Consider the following 27,812-nt stretch of genomic DNA (forward strand, 5'->3'; position numbering starts at 1 on the left):
CAGATTAACAGTTTAAGAAAACTTTGTCCTAACTGAAAACAAAATTCTAATTTGCTGTGTACTTGATATCAAGACTCATTTGCTTTAATTTTACATAGTATGACCATATCAATTCTTCCACAAAGTTTCTACAATTTTTTTTACATTTAGAGTTCTTCCTCTTTAAATAAACAGCTGTACTTTAGAACTAAGTTACTTTCTTTTATCAAAAGACACATTCTTTAGCATGCAGAAAAAAAATGTTTTCCTTATTTTAAGTAGCTTTAATTGGAACTTAAAACCATTAGGAACTTTAATTTTCAGTGAACACTGAGAGGTAGACTGTTGTAAATTTACACTAGCATTCTTTAGATTGACAAATTTATGAACACATTTTATAATTCCCGGAACCAAGTGTTTTACAGCACAGTCTCTCTCTAAGCATAAAATATGTCTACCTAACTTAGCAAAACTTTAAGATTTTAGGTTACCACAAAGATTCCCAGGCTGTTGGTAGGTATACACACTGTAACACACAACTATTAAGACGTTTACTTGCTACACTTATTTAGTTTACTCATTCCTAACAACCATGCTGACAGAACTTTTACCAAACATTAGACAAAGTGTGTTTTTAAGCATTTTTTTTCTTGAAACATTTAGCAGATAACATCAACTTAAATGACTTTAGGTAAACTTAGGCAGCTGATAACCATAAGGACATGTCCATTTCAGTTTAACTTAAATTAGCATTAATGCTTAATATCTTTTATTAGAATTTTCTGGAAGTTTTAGAATGTCTAATTTTTACAAGCACTTGGTTTTAAATCAATTAATTCTTATTAATACCGTCCAGAGGTAGAAAAATATTTTTCATTTACACACTTAGACACAGAAAGAGATTGAGATGTAATGACTACAGTTAGCAACACTTTTCATAAAAGAACACATACACAGATGAACTGATACAAAGATTTGAGTCACTTATATTCAATTGCTTTTTTTCTTTTTAGCTTATTTGATTAAAAGTATCTTAGTTTTCAAGAACACATTCTAAGGGCGAGCAGTTTAAATAACTGGGTTAAGTTTTAGACGGCCCCAGATGTACAGGGCTGATGAAGTCTCTTTACTGATAGGGACTGTGTGTGTCTAGGGGGCTGGAAATGAAATGCAAGTACAATTCTAGCACCAGTTATTTAAAGCCAGGCTGTATTGCAGAAGATGAATTTCTTCCATTTCAGGGAGTCTAGTTTAAAAACCTCCGAAATTTTGAAAATAGTGATGAACTCAGTAAGTAGATTTCCACCAAAATAATTTAGAAAACTAGTTCCATATTGTAGTCTATGGGATTTTTGATGATTTCCCTTCTCTGCATCAAAATATATTTAGCTGCATAACCTTGTATACTTCTGTCAGGGGCCAAGCCTTTCTAATCAGAGACTTAACACTGGTAGCCAATGCTAATCATCTTTTAGGTGGCCTAACGGATGCCCAGACACATTGTGTGAGATAAAGAGTATAGCATTTAGTCAGGAATAAGACCAAAGTGTGGATCTCCTACCTTGCAGTGGTGGGCATCAGGTTCCGTGAAACTGATGAAGTTAGAAGAGAGGAATATCCCCTGCCTCACTCAGAGGCCGGGGAAGCCTGAAGAAGCAGGCTGGAAGTCAGAGATAGAGAATCACTCCTCCTGGATACCCAGTTGGGCTGTCAGGGTCTGATTCCAGATACTCAGACCTTTGAGAAGCCGCTTAAGTGTAAGCCTCAGCCTAGACTCGCAGTTGCCCATGGCTTTCCTCAGTCCCTCGCATTTGAGGAGATGCCTCTGAAAGGGAATTCTGGCCTCCACTCAGGTGACTTTCCCAGCTCCCAAGGAAGATGGGGGATCCACTGAGGGAGACACAGGGAAACCTGCCATTTGAGATTTTGTGAACAGCAGCTGGGCTGCTCCATTTACGTGGCTGACAAGCGCCCAATGTTGTGTGCCATAGACGGCTTCCATCTATAAGGACAGTGAAAGAAAAGGCAAGCTTGGATGCTGATACTCACCTCCAAAGTTATCCTGGATGAGTCCCAAAAAATGATGCTGAGGTTCTTGTTTGTGGAGTAGAAGAATGAACTTAGCAAACAGTCAAGATAGGAGAGCTAAGGGGAGGCTTTTATTTATACGTAAAGTAAGAGGATAGACAGCTCTCCTGGCTTATGCCAGGAGGGGACAAGAGAGCCCTGTGCACATAATTTTGACGAATTGTAGGGCTATTTAACATTCCTTGAGGAAGTACTTTCCATTGGAATCTTTCTGAAGGAGCTTGTAAATTTAAGGAGGGTACAGTAAAAGCAAACTTTTCCCTATCTGCCACAGCTAAAGGAATTGTAAAAAAACAATCTTTAAGATCAATGATAGCCATGTCCCAGTCTTTTGGAATCGTAGCCGGAGAAGGGAGGCCTTGTAAAGGTCCCATGGGGTTAAGGATTGCATTAATTTGTCTTAAGTCATGTAAGAGTCTCCATTTTCCTGACTTCTTCTTTATAACAAATACAGGGGAATTCCACGGGCTTGTGGAAAATTCTGATCTATTCAACTGAAGCTGTTCTTGAACTAATGTGTGTAAGGCTGCCAGTTTCTCTTTATTGAGGGGCCATTGATCCACCCAAGCAGGTACAGGGAGAATGTTTCCCTGTCTGTGAGCCTTTTTGCAATCTCTTAATATAGTAGTCCAATCAGCTTGTCTGAGGGTTCCTTGTGGGGGCAACCAGTAACAATGTTTTTTAATATATTTGTGAAGTTGCACAAAATCTTTTTTAGAAATTTTCGCTCCTGATGTTTTTAGGAGGGCACGGAGTAATTTTAAGTAATCCTCTGGATTATCTGCTTTAGTTTCATACTGGCCCATTATAGTGTCCCTGACGTCTTGATCCTGTCCCTATATACGCTTTCCTGGGAGTCTTACCAGATCAATGATCTTCAGGAGCTTTCCCGTTCTGAGGTCCCTATTCAGTCGCCACTTGTCGGGCACCACACCCCCCCCCGCCACTGCCTCTTACCTGCAGATTTGGAGGAAACGTGATGGAATGCTGAAGATCTGAAAGGCCAGCCAGAGGACTCAAGGTGTTGCAGCACAAGATAAATGCTGAAAAGGCACTCCTCATATTTATTGAGCAAATGAGCGTAAATATCTAAAGAAATCTGAGTAGGGGGTTCAAGACATGATCAACACACAATCATTATCTGACCTTGAGTCCAGCCCTAGGGCGTGATGCTCCTCAAGGATACTGAAACCATGTGAGGGCGGTCACGAGTTGTTGGAACTGTTTTGGCTCTAATTCTGTCTTTGATCACACATCAAGAGTTGTAAGAAAAATAATCAAGTCATATGTATTTGTACATTTGATTTCTATACTACTTGATTTACGTATTAATCCCATTAGTCCCACAGATAGACATAGGTTATATAGGCATATGGAAGTATAGAAGTTCCACAGATGCACCTATATATATAATTATCAATATATATGTAATTAAATGACTTTTGGCAAAGGTGTAGAGACAAGTGGGGAACAATAATGTTTAACAAATAATTTTGGTACAAGTGGATATCTCCATCAAGATGAATTAAGTTCATCCGGGAACTTAACACTTTGCAAAAATGAATACACCATAAATCAAAGACCTAAATGTAATAGTGAAAATTGCAAAACTCTTAAAATAGAATATGTCTTCATGATCTTAGATTTTATATGACATGTAAAGTACAAGCAGTCAGACAAAACATAAATTTTATTAAAACCAATGACTTTTTGCTTAAAGAGACACAAGAAACAGGAGTCTTCGTTGAAGATTTTGAAATAGAAGGTCACTTTAACAACTTCCCACATACAAATCAAGGAAGCAACTATAATTACAACTAACCTTGTAAACAACTTGGAAACTGCACAACAGTTCATCTATTCCTGGGGAAGAATAGACAGCATTGAGAATGGTAAAGGGGCAGAGCTGTAATCAATTAGGACACAAGCTATTCCATCCAACTGCACAAATGGGGTTAGAGGAAAGAAGTGGGGAGGGGATAAATGCTCAAGAATTTGTTATGCCTGACCTTGGGGACTGACTCCAGGAAGATGAGTCCACATTATATTAGGCATTAAAGATTAAAGGGGATGAAGCACAAAGATTAAGAATTGGAGCACTGCGGGAGATGAGACTCTGGTCTCATGTAGTAGACTGGCCTGCTCTGTCAGTCCCCACAAGACCCAAGACATGGGAGTTTGAGAGATTTCATAACTGGGGAAAGTGTGTCAGAGGGGCAGGGTTCTGAGGGAGCTCTAGAGGTGAAAGGGCAGTTAGATGACACTTCTCCAGGCTTCCCTCAGCCCAATTTGCCAGATGCTTTTGGGTACCAGCTCTAAAATTCTCCACCTGGTCCACCCTTGTCATTCTGCATACCTTCCCCACCCAGCATTCTTAGTCCAACAGTGGTCCACCATTGCCGACAGGCAGAGTGCAACCCTGTCCAAAACAAATCCCACTAGAAACAAATCACACAAAGGGCATGCAGTAGCTAGCCATGGAGAGTCACCATTACTGGCACACAGGCAGAAAGGTGCAACCCACACCCATAATGGAGAACCAGGCTCTGGTGAGCAGAGGGGTTTGAGCTTTCAGGCACCACAAGATGTCTACTATATAAGCCAGTACTTTCAAGTCCAGGAGGCATAATAGATCTAATACAAACATAAAAACACACAACATGGGGAGGCAGAGGAATTGTGTTCCAAACAAAAGAAGATAAAACCCCAGAAAAAGTGTTAAGTGCAACAGATAAGTAGTCTTCCTAATAAATAATTCAAAGTAATTATAATGGTGCTCACTGAACTAGAGAAAAGAATTGAGGATATCAATGGAAATTTCAAAAAAAAAATAAAGACCAGAGCTGACGAGTACAATCATTGGAAAATACTATAGGAGGATGAATAGTAGATTGTAGGAGGCAGAGGAATGGGATCAGTTATAAGACAGGGAAGTGCACAGTAAAAATCTGAGGAACAACATTTTCTTTAAAAAATGCTGAGAGCTCTGGGACAACTCAAAATGAAACAATATTCACATAAAAGGCGTCCCAGAAGGAGGAGAGAGAGATGAAAGGGTAGAAAGTCTAATTGAAGAAATAACAAAACTTCCCCAATCTGGGAAAGGGGATAGACATCCACGTCCTAGAAGCGCAGAGTGCCCCAACAAGGTGAAATCAAGGAAGTCCACACCAAGACACATAGTAATTAAAATGGCAAAGATTGCTAAATAATATTAAAAGCAGCAAGAGAAAGATAGTTGCCTATAAGAGAAACTCTATAAGGTATCTGAGCAGAAACTTTAAAGGTCAGAAGGTAAGCAGTACTGAAAGGGAAAAATTTATGACCAAAAATAATCAGCAAGGTTATCATTCAGAATTGAAGGAAATGTTAAAAGAATTGACTACCACTAAACTGGCCTTGCAGTATATGTTAAAGGGGCTTCTTTTGATGGAAAGGTTCTTAAGTCTAAATATATTTCATCAGTAAAACTGAACCTACAATAAAGGTACTAGACTAATAACTTAGTGGGAAGATCAAAAAACAAAAGTGAAATCAGCAATACACAAAATTATTCAAGGGATAAACAAAATATACAGATTATGACATATATATAATGAGTAATAAAATAAAAAAGTAGTGCATTTAGAATGTGATTACAATGCAGTGAGCATCAACTTAGTTTGTTTTATATTAAGGAAGCTATATATGAACTTTATGGTAACCACAAACCTATAGCCTATAGTAGAGATACAAAAACAAAAGGGAATCCAAGCATACACTAAAGAAAATGATCAAATCACAAGGGAAGAAAGGCAGAAAGGAACAGAAACTAAAAAACAACAACATGGCAATAAGTACATACCTATCAATAATTACCTTAATTGTATATGGACTTAATGCACCAATCAAAAGACCCTGGGTGATGTTCCTCATGTAATTGTAGATTAATGATACCAAAACCAAACAAAAAAAGACACTGGGTGGCTGAAAGACTGAAAGAATAAAGAACCAAGACCCATCTATATGCTGCCTACAAGTGTCTTATTTCAGACCTAGTTGCACACAAATAGAAAGTGAAGGGATGGAAAATATTCTATGTAAATAAAAGAGAAAACAAGAATAGCAGTACTTATCCAGACAAAATTGACTTCAAAGAAGTTACAAGAAGTAAAGACATTACGAAATCACGGGAAGATGGTGGCGTGAGTAGTTCAGAGGAAATCTCCCCAAAACATACATATCTATGAAAATACAGTAAATACAACTATTCCTAAAAGAGACACCAGTGGATGCAGTACAACAGCCAGGATACATCATCTACATTTGCGAGAACCCAGCATTACACGAAGGTGGTAAGAGACAAGCCACGGCCAGGCGGGACCCAAACGCTCCCCCACCCCAAAACCCAGCGGGAAGAAAGGAGTCAGAACGGGGAGGGAGTGAAAGCCCAGGACTGCTAAACAACCATCTCTAGAAATCCGCACCCAGAACACAGACACAAGGTGCACAGTGTGCTGGATATTAGAGAAACGGAAAAACAAAACATGAGGGCAGGTCCCCGCAACCAGCGCCCCTGAGACAAAAGAACAGCAAGTGCTTTCTGCAACTCTTAAAGAGACAGGGACCCCATAGCTGGACGAAGTTTTCGCGGCACACATAGCTAGCAGCTGGGAATCTTGGGGAAACTTAGGCACCCTAAGCCCCGGGGAGGCACTGCAGCTCTGAAGCCCCTCACGGCACTAAGCAGCCTGCCAGTCTTTCCTCCAACTGGCACAGACCCCGACACACCAACCCAGTAACAGGAGAGTGGCAGCGCGTGCCAGGGAGGGCGGCGCCAGAAGGGACCGAGAGCAGATCCGTGTGCCAACGGCACCAGAGGAGACCAGGAGAGGCTTGGGTGAAGCCGCAGCGGCATGACCAAACAGCCCAGGTGCAGCTCACGCACACCGGTGGCAGGGTAGACAGAGGAGCCTGGTAGAGGCCCATGCACACCTGCAGCGGAGCCAGAGGGAGCAGGCGTGCTACGAGCAGCTGGCTGGAATCCCAGCCCAAGGCACAGCCACCCAGGCCAGACCCAAAGGCTGCTGCTCGCCCAGAGCTGCCCAGCAGGGTTGCCATTAGCACTGAGTAGCACACCTGGCAGGCCTGCCACTCCCCGCAGGGCTCAGTGGTGCTCTGACAGACACCCCGCCCACAGCAGTTTAGGGGACTAACCCAGTGACTATTACAGGAGTGCAGGTAACTGTCACAGGCAGTGGAGAAGGGAAAGGCATCCAGCAAGCAGGAAAGGACTTTCTTCTCCCAGCTGACACACCTACAACTTGCCCACAGCCACTGCTATCAACATGAAAAGGAAAAAAAATTTGGTCCAAACCAAGATACTTCAAACAACACCTGAGAAAGGATCTGCAGAGGCAGATCTTAGCAGTCTCCCTGAAAAAGAATTCAAAATAAAAATCATAAACATGCTGACAGAACTACAGAGAAATATGCAAGAGCTAAGGGATGAAGTCTGGAGGGAGATTACAGATGTCCAGAGGGAGATTACAGAAGTGAAACAAACTCTGGAAGGATTTGTAACCAGAATGGATAAGATGCAAGAGGCCATTGATGGAATAGAAACCAGAGAACAGGAATGCATAGAAGCTGTTGCAGAGAGAGGTAAAAGTATCTCCAGGAATGAAACAATATTAAGAGAACTGTGTGACCAATCTAAAAGGAACAATATCTGCATTATAGGGGTACCAGAGGAAGAAGACAGAGTAAAAGGGATAGAAAGTGTCTTTGAAGAAATAATTGCTGAGAATTTACCCAAACTGGGGGAGGAAATAGTTGCTCAGACTACGGAGGTACACAGAACTCCCGAGAGACAGGATCCAAAGAGGGCAACACCAAGACACATAATTAAAATGGCAAAGATCAAGGACAAGGACAGAGTATTAAAAGCATCCAGAGAGAGAAAAAAGGTCACATACAAAGGAAAACCCATCAGGCTATCATCAGACTTCTCAACAGAAACCTTACAGGCCAGAAGAGAATGGCATGATATATTTAATGCAATGAAACAGAAGAGCCTTGAACCAAGGATACTGTATCCAGCATGATTATCATTGAAATATGAAGGAGGGATTAAACAATTCCCAGACAAGCAAAAGTTAAGGGAATTTGCATGCCACAAACCACCTCTACAGGGTATTTTAGAGGGACTGCTCTAGATGGGAGCACTCCTAAAAAAAAGCACAGAAAAAAACACCCAACATATGAAGAATGGAGGAGGAGGAAAAAGAAGGGAAAGAAAGAATCATCAGACTGTGTTTATAACAGCTCAATATGCGAGTGAGGTCAGACAGTAAGGTAGTAAACAAGCTAACCTTGAACCTTTGGTAACCACAAAGCTAAAGCCTGCAATGGCAATAAGTACCTATCTTTCAATAATCACCCTAAATGTAAATGGACTGAATGCACCAATCAAAAGATGCAGAGTAATAGAATGGTTAAAAAAGTAAGACCCATCTATATGCTGCTTACAAGAGACTCACCTCAAACCCAAAGACAAGCACAGATTAAAAGTCAACGGATGGAGGAAGATATTTCATGGAAACAACAGAGAGAAAAAAGCAGGTGTTGCAATACTAGTATCAGACAAAATAGAGTTCAAAGTAAAGAAAGTAACAAGAGATAAAGAAGGACATTATAGAACGATGAAGGGCTCAGTCAAACAAGAGGATATAACCACTATAAACATATATGCACCCAAAACAGGAGCACCAATATATGTGAAACAAATACTAACAGAATTAAAGGAGGAAATAGAATGCAATGCATTCATTTTGGGAGACTTTAACACACCACTCACTCCAAAGGACAGATCCACCAGACAGAAAAAAAGTAAGGACACAGAGGCACTGAACAACACACTAGAACAGATGGACCCAATAAACATCTATAGAACTCTACATCCAAAAGCAACAGGATACACATTCTTTTCAAGTGCACATGGAATATTCTCCAAAATAGACCACATACTAGGCCACAAAAAGAACCTCAGTAAATTCCAAGAGACTGAAATTCTACCAATAAACTTTTCAGACCACAAATGATAAAACTAGAAATAAATTGCACAAAGAAAGCAAAAAGGCTCACAAACACATGGAGGCTTAACAACATGCTCCTAAATAATCAATGGATCAACGACCAAATTAAAATGAAGATCCAGCAATATATGGAAACAAATGACAACAACAACACAAAGCCGAAACTTCTGTGGGATACAGCAAAAGCAGTCCTAAGAGGAAACTATATAGCAATCCAGGCATACTTAAAGAAGGAAACACAATCCCAAATGAATAGTCTAATGTCACAATTATCGAAATTGGAAAATGAAGAACAAATGAGGCCTAATGTTAGTAGACGGAGGGACATAATAAAGATCAGAGAAGAAATAAATAAACTCGAGAAGAATAAAACAATAGCAAAATCAATGAAACCAAGAGCTGGTTCTTCGAGAAAATCAACAAAATAGATAAGCCTCTAGTCAGACTTATTAAGGGAATAAGAGTCAACACACGTCAACAGAATCAGAAACAAGAAAGGAAAAATCACAACAGACCTCACAAATACAAAGAATTATTAGAGAATACTACGAAAACCTATACACTAACAAGCTGGAAACCTTAGGAGAAATGGACGACTTCCTAGAAAAATACAACCTTCCAAGACTGACCCAGAATGAAACAGAATATCTAAACAGACCAATTACCAGAAACGAAATTGAATCAGTAATCAAAAAACTACCCAAGAACAAAACCCCCGGGCCAGATGGATTTACCTCAGAATTTTATCAGACATACAGAGAAGACATAACACCCATTCTTAAAGTTTTCCAAAAAATAGAAGAGGAGGGAATACTCCCAAACTCATTCTATGAAGCCAACATCACCCTAATACCAAAACCAGGCAAAGAACCCACCAAAAAAGAAACCTACAGACCAATATCCCTGATGAACGTAGATGCAAAAATACTCAACAAAATATTAGCAACCTGAATTGAAAAATACATCAAAAGGATCATACACCATGACCAAGTGGGATTCATCCCAGGGTTGCAAGGATGGTACAACATTCGAAAATCCATCAACATCCACCACATCAACAAAAAGAAGGACAAAAACCACATGATCGTCTCCATAGATGCTGAAAAAGCATTCGACAAAATTCCACATCCATTCATGATAAAATCTCTCAACAAAATGGGCACAGAGGGCAAGTACCTCAACATAATAAAGGCCATCTATGATAAACCCACAGCTAACATCATACTGAACAGCGAGAGGCTGAAACCTTTTCCTCTGAGATCGGGAACAAGACAGGGATGCCCACTATCCCAACTGTTCTTCAACGTGGTACTGGAGGTCCTATCCAGGACTATCAGACAAAACAAAGAAATACTAGGAATCCAGATTGGTAAAGAAGAAGTCAAACTGACACTATTTGCAGATGACATGATATTGTACATAAAAAACCCTAAAGACTCCACTGTAAAATGACTAGAAGTAATATCAGAATTCAGCAAAGTTATAGGATACAAAATTAACACACAGAAATCTGTAGCTTTCCTATACACTAACAATGAACCAATAGAAAGAGAAATCAGGAAAACAATTCCATTCACAATAGCATCAAAAAGAATAAAATACCTAGGATAAACCTAACCAAGGAAGTGGAAAACCTATACCCTGAAAACTACAACGCATTCTTAAGAGAAATTAAAGAGTTTACTAACAAATGGAAACTCATCCCATGCTCTTGGCTAGGAAGAATTTATATAGTCAAAATGGTCATCCTGCTGAAAGCAATTTACAGATTCGATGCAATCCCTATCAAATTACCAACAGCATTCTTTAATGAACTGGAACAAATAGTTCAAAATTTCATATGGAAACACCAAAGACCCCAAATAGCCAAAGCATTTCTGAGAAGGAAGAATAAAGTGGGGGGGGGATCTCGCTCCCCAACTTCGAGCTGGACTACAAAGCCACAGTAATCAAGACAATTTGGTACTGGCACAAGAACAGAGACACAGACCAGTGGAACAGAATAGAGACTGTAGACATTAACCCAAACATATATGGCCATTTTATATACAATAAAGGAGCCATGGACATACAATGGGGAAATGACAGTGTCTTCAACAGGTGGTGTTGGCAAAACTGGACAGCTACATGTAAGAGAATGAAACTGCATCACTGTCTAACCCCATACACAAAAGTAAATTTGAAATGGATCAAAGACCTGAATGTAAGTCATGAAACCATAAAACTCTTAGAAAAAAACAGGCAAAAATCTCATGGACATAAACATGAGTGACTTTTTCATGAACAGATCTCCCGGGCAAGGAAAACAAAGGCAAAAATGAATAACTGGGACTATATCAAGTTAAAAATCTTCTGTACAGCAAAAGACACCATCAATAGAACGGAAAGGTATCCTACAGTATGGGAGAACATATTCATAAATGACAGATCCGATAAAGGATTGACATCCAAAATACAGAAAGCTCACACCCCTCAACAAACAAAAAGCAAATAATCCAATTAAAAAATGGGCAGAGGAGCTGAATAGACAGTTCTCTAAAGAAGAAATCCAGATGGCCAACAGGCACATGAAAAGATGCTCCACATCACTAATCATCAGAGAAATGCAAATTAAAACCACAATGAGATATCACCTCACACCAGTAAGGATCGCCATCATCGAAAAGACAAACAACAACAAATGTTGGCGAGATTGTGGAGAAAGGGGAACCCTCCTACACTGTTGGTGGGAATGTATATTAGTTCAACCATTGAGGTAAGCAGTATGGAGGTTCCTCAGAATGCTTAAAATAGAAATACCATTTGACCCAGGAATTCCACTTCTAGGAATTTACCCTTAGAATGCAGCACTCCAGTTTGAAAAAGAGAGATGCACCCCTATGTTTATTGCTGCACTATTTACAATAGCCAAGATATGGAAGCAACCTAAATGTCCATCAGTAGATGAATGGATAAAGCAGAAGTGGTACATATACACAATGGAATATTACTCAGCCATAAGAAAAAAACATCCTACCATTTGCAACAATATGGATGGAGCTAGAGGGTATTATGCTCAGTGAAATAAGCCAAGTGGAAAAGGAGATGTACCAAATGATTTCACTCATATGTGGAGTATAAGAACAACAGAAAACAGCAGAATCACAGAACCCAATAATGGTCTAATAGTTACCAAAGGGAAAGGGTCTGGGGATGATGAGTGGGAAGGGAGGGATAACGGCTGGGAGAAAGAAAGAGGGCATTACGATTAGCATGTATAGTGCGTGGGGGACACGGGGGGGGCTGTATAACACAGAGAACACAAGTAGTGATTTTACAGCATCTTACTACGCAGGTGGACAGTGACTGTGAAGGGGTGTGTGGGGGGGACTTGGTGAAGGGAGCCTAGTAAACATAATGTTCTTCATGTAATTGTCAATTAATGATTCCAAAATAAAAAAAAAATAAGAAAAAGAAATAAAGACATTATGTATTGACAAGGGGATCAGTCCAGCAAGAGGATATAGCCATTATAAGTATCTATGTACCCAACATTGTAGCACCTAAATATGAAAAGCAAATACTAACGAACCTAAAGGGAAAAATTAACAGCAGCACAATAATAGAGTACTTCAACACTACCCACCCCCTCATTTGCAGGAAATGATTGATTTTTCAGAAAATCAGTAAGAAAACTTGGTTTGGCTATTTGAACATTAGACTAGATGGACTTAACAAATATATACAGATGTAAATAATTAAAATAATGTATTATAATGAAGAGAATGAGGGGCCTACAGCACACACCAACCTATGCAGTTTGGGAGTCCTAGATGAGAGGAATTTGAGAAACAGAAAATAAGTATATTTGAAATAATGAATGAAATCTTCCAAAATATCAAGAAAGATATATACCTGCATATCCAGATGCTTAATGAAGTTCAAATCAGATACTGGAAGACATAACCCTTAGGCATATAATGCAAATTAAAGTCTGGACCCAAACACAAAATCTTGAAAGCAATAAGATGTGTCACTTGTCATGCCTAAGGGATCTTACATTAAATTAGCAGGTGATTTTTTAACAGATACTATACAGGCACATGGTACATGAAAATAATGATTTTAAAAAATGTCAACTGTCTTCCATTTCTGCTTATGCTGTCCTTCAAGAATGATGGACAAATTATGACTACCCGATAAAAACAATTTGTCACTACAAACCTGTGTTACAAGCAATAGTAAATAACTTTCAAACTTTAATGAAAGAAAACTAGATGTTACTCAAAGCCATATGAAGAGGTAAAGAATACTCAAAAATAACTTCATAGTTAAATATAAAAGCTAATACTTTAGTATTTTGTGTGTAGTTAATTATATGTGATTTAAAAGATAGGATGAAATAATTATTCAATTCCACTTAATATATTGTTGTAATTTGTGATATCACTGAGGGACAGAGTTGTGTAACAACTGTTTTTGTATAGTACTGAAGCTAAAATGGTATTAATTCAAACTTGATTGTTTTAAATTTAAGTAGTCAATTGCAGTCCCAGTATTAACCACTATGAAAAAGTACATAAATTTTGCAGAGTTTTAAGCAACTCAGGTAAGTATCTAGAAATACCACCAGAGCCAATGTACCAAGACTGAGAGAGGTTTTATTCTTTGTTATTCTCCTTTTCAAGGTAATACTGGTTTTATACACTAGCTGAAAAATAAGCTTAAATGACCACACAGAATAAGGAATGGTATTTTGCAGTAATAGTTGAGAAATGGCATTAAGCAGACAATTGTAGTCTACAATTATTAAGGATAACAAGCTCTGGAACGGGGCTCCAATCTGATTTCCAGATTTATCAATTTATGGTTAGTAGTACTATTTTCAACAAAATATCACAGAGCATATAAAGAAAGATAAACATATGGCCCATTTACAGGAAAAATAGTAACCATACTAATCGACTTCCTGACATTAATGTTACTAGAGAAATACTTGAACTAATTGTATTAAATTTGCTCAGATAATGAAAAGCATTGACATCGACCTAATAGAAGCCAAGATAATGTTGGTTTATTTAAAAGCAATGATAATATCAGTAAAAATATAAATTTTAAGAAATTAAATAGAAATTCTGGAGACAAGTGATTACAATAAGACATTCACTACATATGTTCAGGTTTAAGCAGGCATAAAGAGTAAGTGAACTTGATGTTAGGACAATTGATACCAAGTTACAGGAGGAGAAACAAAAACAAAGCATAACGTGTCTGTTGCTTTGAAGTGAAACAAAATACATATTTTGGGTGTTCCATAGGAAGAGACATAGATGGATCAGAGGGTATATTTTAAGATAATGTAGCTTAAAAGTCCAGAAATTTTGAGGATTGAATGAGTCTACAAATCCAAGAAGCTTAACAAAGTTCAGGTAGGGTAAACCCAGAGTCCCACACTAAAACACAGCTTAATCAAATTTTTGAAAAGATCAACCTCAAAGAAAACTTTTGACATACATATGAAATAATATAAACAGCCATTTCTCAGAATCCATGGAGGGCAGGAGATAGTTGGATGATACTGGAAATCCTACAAAATAAATTACCTCAAGAATTCTATATTTGCCAAAACTGTTGTATAAAAATGAAGGAGAAATTAAGACATTCCCAGATACACAAAAGCAGAGGAAGTTTGTTCTTTGTAGACTTGCCATGCAAGAAATCATGAAGTATTTTAGGTTGTAATGGAATGATAATATATAGTAACTCAAAGCTGAATAAAAATGTAATGATCTGCAGTGACAGAAAAAACAGGTAAGTATAAAAGCCAGTATTTCTGTTTTGGTTTGCTACTTGTAATTTTCTGCATTATATAAAAAGTATGCATGTGAAATAATTGCATAATTGGGCACACAAAGTTTTACATGGTGACAAAAACAATATAAGGGTGTTTGGTGAGAATTTAGGAGAATTTTCTAACAGTTCAAGATATTTTTGTAAATCTACCATGTAATTGTAATTTTCATCATAAGCACAATGAAAATATCTAATATAAACACATTGTACACATACCCACACACAAAAGGAAGTGAGAAAGCGAAGTGAACATTGCAAAATCTCTACACAAAATGAGGCCATAATGGAGGAGATGAGGTACCAAAACCATGATATACAGAAAATAACACCAAAAAAAGTCCTTGTCAGTAATTTCTCTAAATGTAATTATATTAAACTCTAATCAACAGGTAGAGTTGTGAAATGTGTAAAAACCCATGATCTATTCATATGTCATCTTCATGAAACTCATTGTTTTCTTTTTAAAAATTCAAATACAGTTGGTATGAAATATATTGTTTTCAGGTGTATAATATAGTGATTTGGCAGTTGTTTGCATTTCTAAATGCTCACCAGGGTAAGAATATGTACTAAGATTATATCTGTCAACATCCAAAGATATTAAAATTTTATTGACTATATTATCTATGCTGTACTTTCAGCCCTGTGACTATACTGTAATTGCAAGAATGTACATTCAGGAGACTAAGCTAAGAGACATACTGTTCAATGTAAAATGATGGAAAAACACATTCTGTGCAAATATTCACCAAAAGACAGCTGGGATCACTATGCTACTATTAGGTAAAGTAGACTGTAATTCATCAGTGGAGAAAAAGAGGAAAGTTATATACTGATAAAAATGTCAGTTGAGGCCCCAGTCACTGCGTCACCTCTAAAGACTCAGCAGCCCCCCCCGAGTCCCTTTACTTCCCAATGCTGTGTCCCCCAACTTGCCATCTCCCAACACCACCTTCCAAAGGCTTTTCCACCAAGGAAAAGGAATCGTATATATGGCTGCTATCCAGAACCTCCACTCTTTTGACTCCTTTGCTGATGCAAGTAAGGATGATTTGTTTCCTACTAGCACTGAGGATATATCTGTATAAGTCTTCAACAGAGAAATGGCAGGAAGACCCTTACTACTGTCCAAGGGATCACTGGTGGTTACAATAAAAAGAAACTAGTGGAGGCATTTAAGAAGACATTTACCTGCACTGGTACTTGAGCATCCAGAATATGGAGAAGTAATCCAACTACAGGGTTGCCAGCACAAGGATAATATGCCGTTCCTGGTAGAGGTTGGACTATGTAAGGAATACCAGCTGGAAGTTATGGGTTTTAGGTGCTTTTGGCTCACTGAAGCTTATGGGAAGATTTCTTGCAATTAGCAGAATTTCCCTTCTGTTCCTTGTCACAAGTTTGAAAACAAATTTTATAGCTTGTATAACATAAACATTTGGGGTCTGCTTTTAACTTGGACTAGTGTAACTCCATGCAATAAACTGAGAAGTACAAGAAAAATGTCAGTTGATCCAAGTTAATTATATACACACCCAATAGCACAGCCCCAAAATACGTGTAGCAAACATTTGCAGAAATGAATGAAGGAATATATCAAAATATTTGGACAAGTTGTGTGAGGAAATACACATCTTGTATAACAGTCCTGATTCAGGCCTAATGTGAGAACAGCAGAACACATGTTCTTTTCAGGTGCATGTGAAATAATGTCCAGGATAAAAGGCCTAAAAACAAGTCTAATATAACTTTAAGAAAATTAAAATCCATGTATCTTCTGCAGTGAAATGGAGCTCAAATTAGTAATGGGTTAGCAGGAAAATACATACATATGTGTAGGTTAATAAACAATCTGAATCAATGGCCTAACAATTACAAAGGAAATTAGAAAATACTTAGAGGCAAATGAAAATCAAACATACCAACACTTCTGGGCTACAGTGAAGGCAATGCTTTTGGGTAATTTACAGTAGTGCAACCCAACATTAGAATAACCTATATTAGAAAAGAAATATTCAAGTGAGTAAACTAATGTTACATCTTATGGAATGTGGACAACAAAAAGATACTAAACCCAAAGTTGGTTAAATCATATAGATTAGGTTAAATGAAATATATTATAGAAAATGGAATCAACTAAACTAAAAGATGGTTTATTGAAAATTTGTACAAAAAAGCTCAGCATGGAGTGGTCATAAAAACAGAATGTTCAAGTAACTAAATTATAAGTGGGAGGGAGGTGGGAAAAAAGATGGCAGTGTGAAAAGTGAGGCAGAAATATCCAAAAACCACATGTAGTATGAAAATACAGCAAATAACAAGTGTTCCTAAAAGAGTGAACATATGTAAGATTGCACCAGCCAGTCTATGTCTGGGAAAAGAGAACAGAAAATCTACATCATGGAAAAGGGTAAAATAACAAAGTCACAATCCAACAGGACCCAAACACTCATCCCACCACAGCTCACCGGCAGGAGGAAGAGAAACAGTGGGGAGGGAGTAGAAACCCAGGACTGCTGAATACCCAGCCCTAGAAATCTCCAGAAGCACAAACCCATATTGCATGGTGCTCTGGAGATCAGAGGGGTGGAAAAGCAAAGTCAGAGACAGATTCCAGTCTCTTGTGGAGAAAAGGTTCCCACAACTGGCACCTCTGGGAAAAAAAAGAAAGGTGCACTTTGAAAGAATTCCCAACAGTGAGAGGGTTGCAAAAGGGACAAGGATTACACCAAAACTGCTGCTCAGGAGAAGGAACAGGTGGAAAAATGATCCTGGCACACTTAGCCCAGCAGTTTGGAAAATTTCAGAAGCTTCAGGCATTCCATCCTCTGGCTAGCAATACAGCACTAAGGTACCTGACCACAATGAGACGCCTGCTGCTCCTTCCTCCTCTCTGGCTCCTGTGCACAGACCTGCAGGACCCGTCATTGTACTGGGCCAGCTGGAGAGCAGCCCCACCTACAACTAGAGCAGCTTAATGCAGAGGCTGCACCTTGTGCATGCAGCTAACTGGCCCTGACAACAGAAGCAGGCACGAGTGCCACTCACCTTTGACACCTGCTATCACTCCAGGCCAGCTAGAGGGCAGCCCCACAGGTAATAGCTTAGGGCCTTACTGCAGAGGCTGCCCTCTGTGCGTGGCTCACTGACTCTGACAGTGGAGGCAGGCACTGCAGCTGGGAAGCAGGAAAGAGCTCTGTCCTCCCAGCAGACTCTGGTGTGGCTTGCCTGAAACCTCTGCAATCGCTTCAGGCCAGCAGGTGGGCAGCCCTGCCTATAGCAGCTTAGGGTCCTAACTCAGGCTGCTCCCTCCATGTGGCCCACTGTCCCTGACAGCAGAGGCTGTGGACAGGAAGCAAGAAAGAGCTTGCTCTCTAGGGTAAGGAACTGGCACCGCTCACCTGCAACCAGTACCATCGCTCCAGGTACTGGGCAGCTCCAAAGAGCAGAGCTTCTGGGCACTAAACAGTGCCACCTACACAAACCTAATATTTCTCATTAGCCAATAGAGTTACGAAAAGGCAGAAGAACCTTGTTCAATCCAAAATCCCTCAAACAGAACAAGGGCTCAGTAAACTAAAATCACCAATCTTCCTGAAAAAGTATTGAAAATAAAAGCCATAATAAGCATAATGGAGCTACAGAAAAATATTCAAAAACTAAGGGATGAATTCAGAAGGAAGAAAGACACCCTGAAAAATACAGTAGCTGAAATGAAACAAACAATGGAGGGATTTAAAAGCAGATTAGATGAGATAGAGGAAACACTAAATGGAACAAATTAGAGAACAGGAATACAAAGAAGCTGAGGCACACAGAGAAAAATGGATCTCTAGGAATGAAAGAATATTAAGAGAACTGTGTGACCAATCCAAATGGAACAATATTTTCCTTATAGGGGTATCAGAAGAAGAAGAGAGAAAGAGGGGTAGTAAATGTCTTTGAAGAAATAATAGCCAAAAACTTCCCAAATCTGGGTAAAGAAATACTCTCTCAGGCCATGGAAGTGCACAGATACCCCAACAGTAGGGACTTAATGAAGACAACCCCAAGATATATAATTAAAATGGCAAAGATCAAGGATGAGTATTAAAAGCAGCCAGACAGAAAAAAAAGCACCTAGAATGGAAAACCCATCAGGTTATCAGATTTCTAAGCAGAAACCTTATGGGCCAAAAGGGAGTGGTTTGATATATATAATGCTACGAAACAGAAGGGCCTCCAACCAAGAATACACTACCCGGCAAGATTATCATTTAAATTTGAAGGAGGGTTTGAAGGCAGTTCAAAGAAGAAAGTATACAGCAATTCAGGCCCATTTAAAGAAAAAAGAACAATCCCAAATGAACACTAAATTCACAATCAATGTAACTGAAAAAAGAACAACAAATGAGGCCCAAAGTCAGTAGAAGGAGGGATATAATAAAGATTAGAGCAGAAATAAATAAAATAGAGAGGAATGAAAGAGTAGAAAGAATCACTGAAAGCAGGAGCTGGATCTTCAAGAAAATAAACAAAATAGATAAACCCCTAGCCAGACTTACCAAGAAAAAAGAGTCTACACACATAAGAAGAATCAAAAATGAGAATGGAAAAATCACTACGGACACCACAGAAATACAAAGAATTATTATAGAATACTATGAAAAATTATATCCTAACAAATTGGATGATCTAGAAGACATGGACAACTTTCTAGAAAAATACAACCTTCCAATACTGACCCAGGAAGAAACATAATTGGAAATCACCAATTACCGGGATAGATATTGAATTACTATTCAAAAAACTACCCAAGAACAAACGCCTGTACCAGATGTCTTCACCATTGATTTTTATCAAACATTTACAGAAAACCTAATACCCATCCTCCATAAAGTTTTCCAATAAGTAGAAGATGGAGTACTTCCAAACTCATTCTATAAAGCCAGCATCACTCTAATACCAAAATCAGGCAAAGATAACAAAAAAGAAAATTACCAATATCCCTGATGAATAAAGATGCAAAAATACTTGACAAAATATTAGGAAACCGAATTCAAAACTACATCAAAAAGATCAGACATCATGATCAATTGGGATTAATGCAGCGAAGCAAGAATTGTACAATATTAAAAAATCCATGCATATCACCCTCTGCATCAACAGAAAGAAGGACAAAAATCACACTATCATCTGAATAGATGCTGAAAAAGCTTATGACATAATTCACCATCCATTCATGATAAAAAGTCTCAACAAAATGGGTTTAGAGGGCAAGGACCTCAACATAATAAAGGCCATACATGACAAACTCACAGCAGCATCATACGTAACAGTGAAAAACTGGAAACTTTAAGATTGGGAACAAGACAAGGATGCCCACTCTCCCCACTTTTATTCAACAGAGTACTGGAGGTCCTCGCCATGGAAATCAGACAACGGAAAGAAATGAAAGGCATCCAGATTGGTACGGAACAAGGTAAACTGTCCCTGTTTGCAACTGACATGATATTGTACATAAAAATGACTAAAGAATCTTCTGGGGCCATACAGGGAAATGTAAAGTTGGTAAGTGAGAGAGAAGCAATATTCTTTGAAAAGGTTAGCTTTTTACTTCTTTGCAGATTTATGCCCTGTGGCTTCTATGCCCAGCGTTTGTCTTGAGGTAACTTTACCACTTGGAAGAATTATGATACTCGGTAATTTTCGATATGAGGCATGAATTCTACTAAAGGGTTGTAATTAGGAAGGAAGAAGTAAAGCTATAGAAGTAGCAGATGGAAGAAAACATGGTTGAGAATTAGGCTTGGGGTTGATTAATGATTTTGCATTGAGTCCCCTATACAGAATTTTATTGTTGTTAACAACCATTTGATCAATAAATATGAGAGATGCCCTCAAAAAAAAATCACTAAAGAATCTACTACAAAACTACTAGAAGTAATACCTGAATTCAGCAAAGTTGCAGGATACAAAATTAATACACAGAAATCTGTTGCATTTCTATATGCTAGTGATGAACTAACTGTCAGAGAAATCAGGAAAATTATTCCATGCACAATTACATCAAAAAGAATAAAATACCTAGAAATAAACCTAACCAAGGAAATGAAAGAACTATACCCTTAAAACTTCAAGACACTAAAGAGAAATCAAAGAAGATACCAATTAATGGAAACTAATCCCATGCTCATGGTTAGAAAGAATATTGTCAAAATGGCCATCCTGCCAAAAGCAATCTACAGATTCTATGCAATCCCTATCAGAATACCGACAGCATTCTTCAATGTACTGCAACAAATAGTTCTAAAATTCATATGGAACTGCAAAAGACCTGAATAGCCAAAACAATCCTTAGAAGGAAAAAGAAAGTGTTGAGATTACGCTCCCCAACTTCAAGCTCTACTACAAAACCACAGTAATGAACATAATTTGGTATTGGCACAAGAACAGGGCCATAGGTCAATGAAGTAGAATAGAGAGTCAAGATATAAACTCACACATATATGGACAATTAATATATGATAAAGGGGCCATGGACATACAATGGGGAAAGGACAGCCTCTTAACTGTTGTTGGCAATACTGGACAGGTATATGTAAGATAATGAAACTGGATTACTTTCTAACTCCGTATACAAAATCAACTCAAAATGGATCAAAGATGAATGTAAGTCATGAAACTATAAAACTCTTAGAAAAAAACATAGGCAAAGTTTTATGAATATAAACATGAGTAACTTTCATATACATATATCCTTGGGCAAGGGAAACAAAAGCAAAAATGAACAAGTGGTACTACATCAAATTTGAAAGCTTCTCTACAAGAAAGGATACCATCAGTAGAACAGAAAAGCAGCCTGCTGTATGGGAGAATATATTTATAAATGACATCTGGTAAGGAGTTAACATCCAAAATATATAAAGATCTCACACACTTCAACAACCAAAAACCAAATAATGTGATTAAACAATAGGCAGAGAATCCGAACAGACACTTCTCCAAAGAAGAAATTCAGGTGGCCAACAGGCACATGAAAAGATGCTCCACGTCACTAATAATAAGGGAAATGTAATTTAAAACCACAATGATATATCACCTCACACCAGTTAGGATGGAAACAAAAGGCAAGGAATAACAAATACTGGCGAGGATGCAGAGAAAGTGGCATCCTCCTATACTGTTGGTGGTAATATAAATTAGTTCAACCATTGTGGAAATTAATATGCAGGATCCTCAAAAAACTAAAAATAGAAATACCATTTGACCCAGGAATTCCACTCTTAGGAATTTACCTGAAAGAAACAAGATCCCAGATTCAAAAAGACATAACGCACCACTATGTTTATCACAGCACTATTTACAATATATATGACATGAAAGCAACCTAAGTGTCCATCAGTAGAAGAATGGATAAATAATAGGTGGTACATATACACAATGGAATATTATTCAGCCATAAGAAGAAAATAAATCCTATCATTTGCAACAACATGGATGGAGCTAGAGGATATTAGGCTTAGTGATATAAGCCAGGCAGAGAAAGACAAGTACCAAATTATTTCACTCATCTGTGGAGTATAACAGCAAAGCAAAAACTGAAGGAACAAATCAGCAGAGTACTCACAGAACCCAAGAATCGTCTAGCAGTTACCAAAGAGAAAGGGGTTGGGGAGTGTTGGTGGGAAGGGAGGGATAAGGGAATTTAGGGATATTGTGATTAGCACAGATAATATGGGGTGGCACAAGGAAGGCTGTATAGCACAGAGTAGACAAGTAGTGACCCTATATCATTTTACTGTGCTGATGAACAGTGACTGTAATGGGGTATGTGGTGGGGACTTGATAATGGTGGGAGTCTAGTAACCATAATTTTGCTCATGTAAAACGTGAACATAAGATTGTATATCAATGATATCTTTAAAAAAATTGGGAGTGGGGATATTGCATTACAGAACGAAAAAAAAAACCAACTATCACATACCAACAAATTAGATAACTTAGATGAAATGGAGAAATTCCTACAAACTCACAAATGTCCAAAACTGATTAAAATAGAATTAGAAAATCTAAAGAGATTTCTAAAACTAAAGGGATAGATCGAGTAACCAAAAATGCAAAAACTCATCAGAGGAAAGACCTGTCACAGATGCTTGCACTAACAAGTATTAAGTATTCATATTAATTACTCAAATTCTTTCAAAAAATAGAGGGAACACTCATTCTATGCATCTAGCAGTGCCTCCACATTAAAATCAGGTAAACCCTTCTCAAGAAGAGAAAGATCACTTATCAATATTCCTAAGGGTATATAAGTATACCAATGTTTTCAACCGAATTCTAAAGAAAGCAATCCAAAACATTAGTAGAATTAAATATAGATCATATTAATATGATAAAGGAAATAAAACTAAAGAATCATTTCAATTTGTAGAAAACATTTGACAAAACCTGACACACTTTCATGATTCTAATGAAAACCACTTAGTGAACTGGGAATATATAGTAACTTCCTGTATATGATAAATAGTACTTATGGGAAACAGCTAATATTACTGGCAAAAGACTGAATGCTTCCCTCATAAGATCATCAACAGGACAAACGTTTCTGATCAGCAACTAGGCAAGAAGAAACAATGGAAGACAATTGGAAAGTAAGAATTAAAACAGTCTCTGTAGTCTTATTATGTGAACATTTATGTAGAAAATCCCAGGGAATTAACAAAAAGTTTCTAGATATAATAGAATCCTCAAAGTTACAGGGTAAAAGATCAACATGCAAAATTAGTTCTATTTCTATAGTTAATTAATGTCTGAGAAGTAAATAAAACAGTTACATGTACAATAGCATCCAAAAGAACAAAATACTTGTGAATAAATTTAACTTGGGAAGTGAAATACTTGTTAAGTGAAAACTAGGGTTTTGCTGAAATAAACATACAAATGGGATGACAGTCTGTGTTCATCTACTGTAATACAATATTCTTAAGACATTAATACAACCCATTGTGATCTACAGATTTAATAAAGTCCATTTTAAAATCTGAACACCCTTTTATGCAGAAATGAAAAAAAGGGTTTCCTCAAATTCATATGGAATTATTAATCTTTCTGATTAACCAAATCAATCTTTATAAAGAACACAGTGGGAAGACTTAAATTCTGGTTTCAAAACTTACTACATAGCTTCATTAATGGAAAGCAGTGCAGTACTGTCATGAGTTTAGATGTACAGATCAATGGAATAGAGATTCCAGAAATAAACCTATATGACAATATTGATGTTTGACAAGGGTTCCAAGGTCAATTCCAGGAATAAACATTCTCTGCATCAAATGATTCTTGGACACTTGGATTTTCACATGTAGAGGAGTGAACTTGGACACCCTACCTTATGGGATTAATATAGAAATCAAGTATAGAAATCAAATGTATAATCATATATGACTTGATTATTTTTCCTGTAATTCCTGATAAGTGATCAGGAACAGAACAAACAAGACCAAAACAGTTTCTGTGACCTAATTGCCCTTGCTTTTGTTTCAATACCTTGTAAGACATCGTGCCCCAAGAGACTAGAGACTCCGAGGATTAAGTTTACAGTTAGTTAGTGGTTGTCTATTAAGTCCCCCACACAATTCTATTGTTGTTAACATGTATTTGCTCAATAAATACGAAGGGTGCCCTCTCAGCACCACTCTTGGCTGTTACGCCTTGATTCCCCTGGCTGGCCCTTTCAGATCTTCCATATCTCATCGCGTCTCCTCCCTTATCTGCAGGTCAGAAGCAGGGAGGGACTGACAAGTGGTGCCCAAACAGGGACCCTTGAAACTCAGAGCGGGGAAGCTCTGAAGATCGTCGATCCGGTAAGACTCCCGGGAAAGCATATGGAGGGACAGAATCTAGACGTCAGGGACACTGTAATGGGCCAACATGAAACTAAAGCAGATAAACCAGAGGATTACTTAAAATTACTCCATGCCCCCCTGAAAATCTCAGGAGTGAAAACTTCTAAAAAAGACTTTGCTCAACTTCACAAATATATTAAAAATCTTTGTTACTGGTTGCCGCCACAAGGAACCCTCAGACAAGTTGATTGGATAATGTATTAAGAGTTTTCAAAAAGGCTCACAGACAGGTAAACATTATCCCTGTACGTGTTTGGGTGGATCAATGGCCCCTCAATAAAGAGAAACTGGCAGCCTTACACACAGTTCAAGAACAGCTTCAGTTGAATAGATCAGAATTTTCCACAAGCCCGTGGAATTCCCCTGTATTTGTTATAAAGAAGAAGTCAGGAAAATTGAGACTCTTACATGACTTAAGACAAATTAATGCAATCCATAAACCTACGGGTCCTTTACAAGAAGGCCTCCCTTCTCCAGCTTTGATTCCGAAAGACTGGGACATGGTTATCATTGATCTTAAAGATTGTTTTTTTTACAATTTCTTTAACTGTGGCAGATAGGAAAAAGCTTGCTTTTACTGTACCTTAAATTTACAAGCTCCTTCAGAAGGATTCCAAAGAAAGTGCTTCTTCAAGGAATGTTAAACAGCCCTACAATTTGTCAAAATTATGTGCACAGAGCTCTCTTGTCCCCTCCTGGCGTGAGCCAGCAGTTGTCTGTCCTCTCACTGTATCCCTAAATAAAAGCCTCCCCTTAGTTCTCCTACCTTGACTGTTTGCTAAGTTTATTTATCAGCTCTGCAAACAAGAACCCTGGCATCATCTTTGGGGACTTGTCCAGGATGACTTCCCGGGTGAGTATTGGCATCCAAGCCTGCCTTTTCTCTTACTGTCCTTATAGAAGGAAGCTGTCTGTGGCACACAGCATTGGGCGCTCGTCAGCCACTTAAATGGAACTAGCCTGGCTGCCGATCTGAGTCTCAAGTGACAGGTTCTCCTGCGTCTCCCTCAGTGGATCCCCCATCTCCCTTGGGAGCTGGGAAAGTCTCCTGAGTGTAGGCCAGGATTCCCTTTCAGAGGCCTGTCCTCAGATGCGAGGGACTGAGGAAAGCTGTGGGCACCTACAAGAGTCTAGGCTGAGGCTACACTTCAGCGGCTTCTCAAAGGTCCGCATGTCTGGACTCAGACCCCGACGGCCCGCCTGGGTGTCCATGAAGAGTGTCTCTCTGTCTCTCTGACTTACAGCCTGCTTCTTCAGGCTGCCCTGGCCTCTGAGTAAGGCAGGGGGCCTTCCTAACTCTCTCCTAACTTCATCAGTTTCATAGAACCTAATGCCCACCACTGCAAGTTAAGAGATTGCTCTTATTCCTGATTAATGCTGTACTCTATCTCATAAAATGTGTCTGAGTACCCATTAGCCATTTAAAAGATGATTAGCATCAGCCACCAGTCTGAAGTCTCTGATTAGAAAGGCTTGGCCCCTGAGAGAAGTATACAATATTATAAAGTTTTGCAGCTAAATATATTTTGCCACGAAGGAAAATAGTCAAAAGTCCCATAGACTACTACAATATGGTATTCGTTTTCTAAATTATTTTTGGTGAAAATCTATTCTTATTGGGTTCATTATTATCTTCAAAATTTGGGAGAGTTTTAAACTAGACTCCCTGAAATGGAAGAAATTTATCTGCAATACAGCCTGATTTTAAATAACTGGTGCTCGAGTTGTACTTGCATTTTATTTCCAGCCCCCTGGGCACACACAGTCCCTATCAGTTCAGAGCCTTCATCGGCCCTGTTAGTCTGGGGCCATCTAAACCCTAACCCAGTGATGTAAACTTCTCACCTTTAGAGTGTATTCTTGAAAACTGAGATACTTTTGGTCAAATGAGATAAAAGGAAAGAAGGCAATTGGATATTAGTAATTCAAATCTTTTTATCAGTTTGTATATATGTTTTTTTATGAAAAGTGTTGCTAACTGTAGTCATTATGTCTCAATCTGTATGTGTGTCTAAGTATGTAAATGAAAAATATTTTTCTACCTCTGGATGGTATTAATAAAAATTGATTTAAAGACAAGTGCTTGTAAAAATTGGGCATTCTAAAACTACCAGAAAATTCTAAGAAAAGATACTAAGCATTAATGCTAATTTAAGTTAAACTGAAATGGACATATCTTTATGGTTATCAGCTGCCTAAGTTTACCTAAAGTCATTAAAGTTGATGTTATCTGTTAAATCTTTCAAGAAAAATGCTTAAAGAGAGGCTTGACTTTGTCTATTGTTTGGTAAAAGTTTTGTGAGCATACTTGTTAGGAATAAGTAAACTAAATAAGTGTAGCAAGTAAACATCTTAATAACAGTGTGTTAATATATTACATTGTGTGTTACAGTGTGTATACCTACAAACAGCCTGATAATCTTTGTAGTAACCTAAAATCTTTAAAGTTTTGCTTAAGTAGGCATTTTGTGCTCAGTGAGAGATTGTGCTATAAAGCACACGGTTCCAGAAATTATAAAATGTGTTCATAAATTTGTCAATTTAAAGAATGTTAGTGTAACAGTTTACAATAGCCCACTTCTCAGTGTTCACTGAAAATTAAAGTTCCTAATGATTTTAAGTTCTAAATAAAACTACTTAATGTAGTAAAGAAAACACCTCTGCTTGCTAGAAAAAAATGTGTTTTAATAAGAGAAAGTATAAGAACCAACTTTTCAGACCACAAAGGCATAAAACTAGAAATAAACTGTACAAAGAAAGCAAAGAGGCTTACAAACACATGGAGGCTTAACAACACGCTCCTAAATAATCAATGGATCAATGACCAAATCAAAATGGAGATCCAGCAATATATGGAAACAAATGACAACAACAACACTAAGCCCCAACTTCTGTGGGACACAGCAAAAGCAGTCTTAAGAGGAAAGTATATAGCAATCCAAGCATA

The 27,812-nt window shown here is 38.1% G+C and overlaps 1 long non-coding RNA gene across 1 annotated transcript in view; it reads left to right on the forward strand.

Annotated features, from left to right (window-relative positions):
• LOC118931428 (uncharacterized) overlaps positions 1–27,812 on the forward strand; it is a 128,703-nt gene extending 100,891 nt beyond the window's left edge. Inside the window, exon 3 of the long non-coding RNA XR_008995165.1 lies at positions 24,737–27,812. This is a non-coding gene — a long non-coding RNA (uncharacterized LOC118931428). The remainder of the gene's footprint in view (positions 1–24,736) is intronic.

This window comes from Manis pentadactyla, chromosome X (genome assembly GCF_030020395.1).
Source record: "Manis pentadactyla isolate mManPen7 chromosome X, mManPen7.hap1, whole genome shotgun sequence".
NCBI lineage: Eukaryota > Metazoa > Chordata > Mammalia > Pholidota > Manidae > Manis > Manis pentadactyla.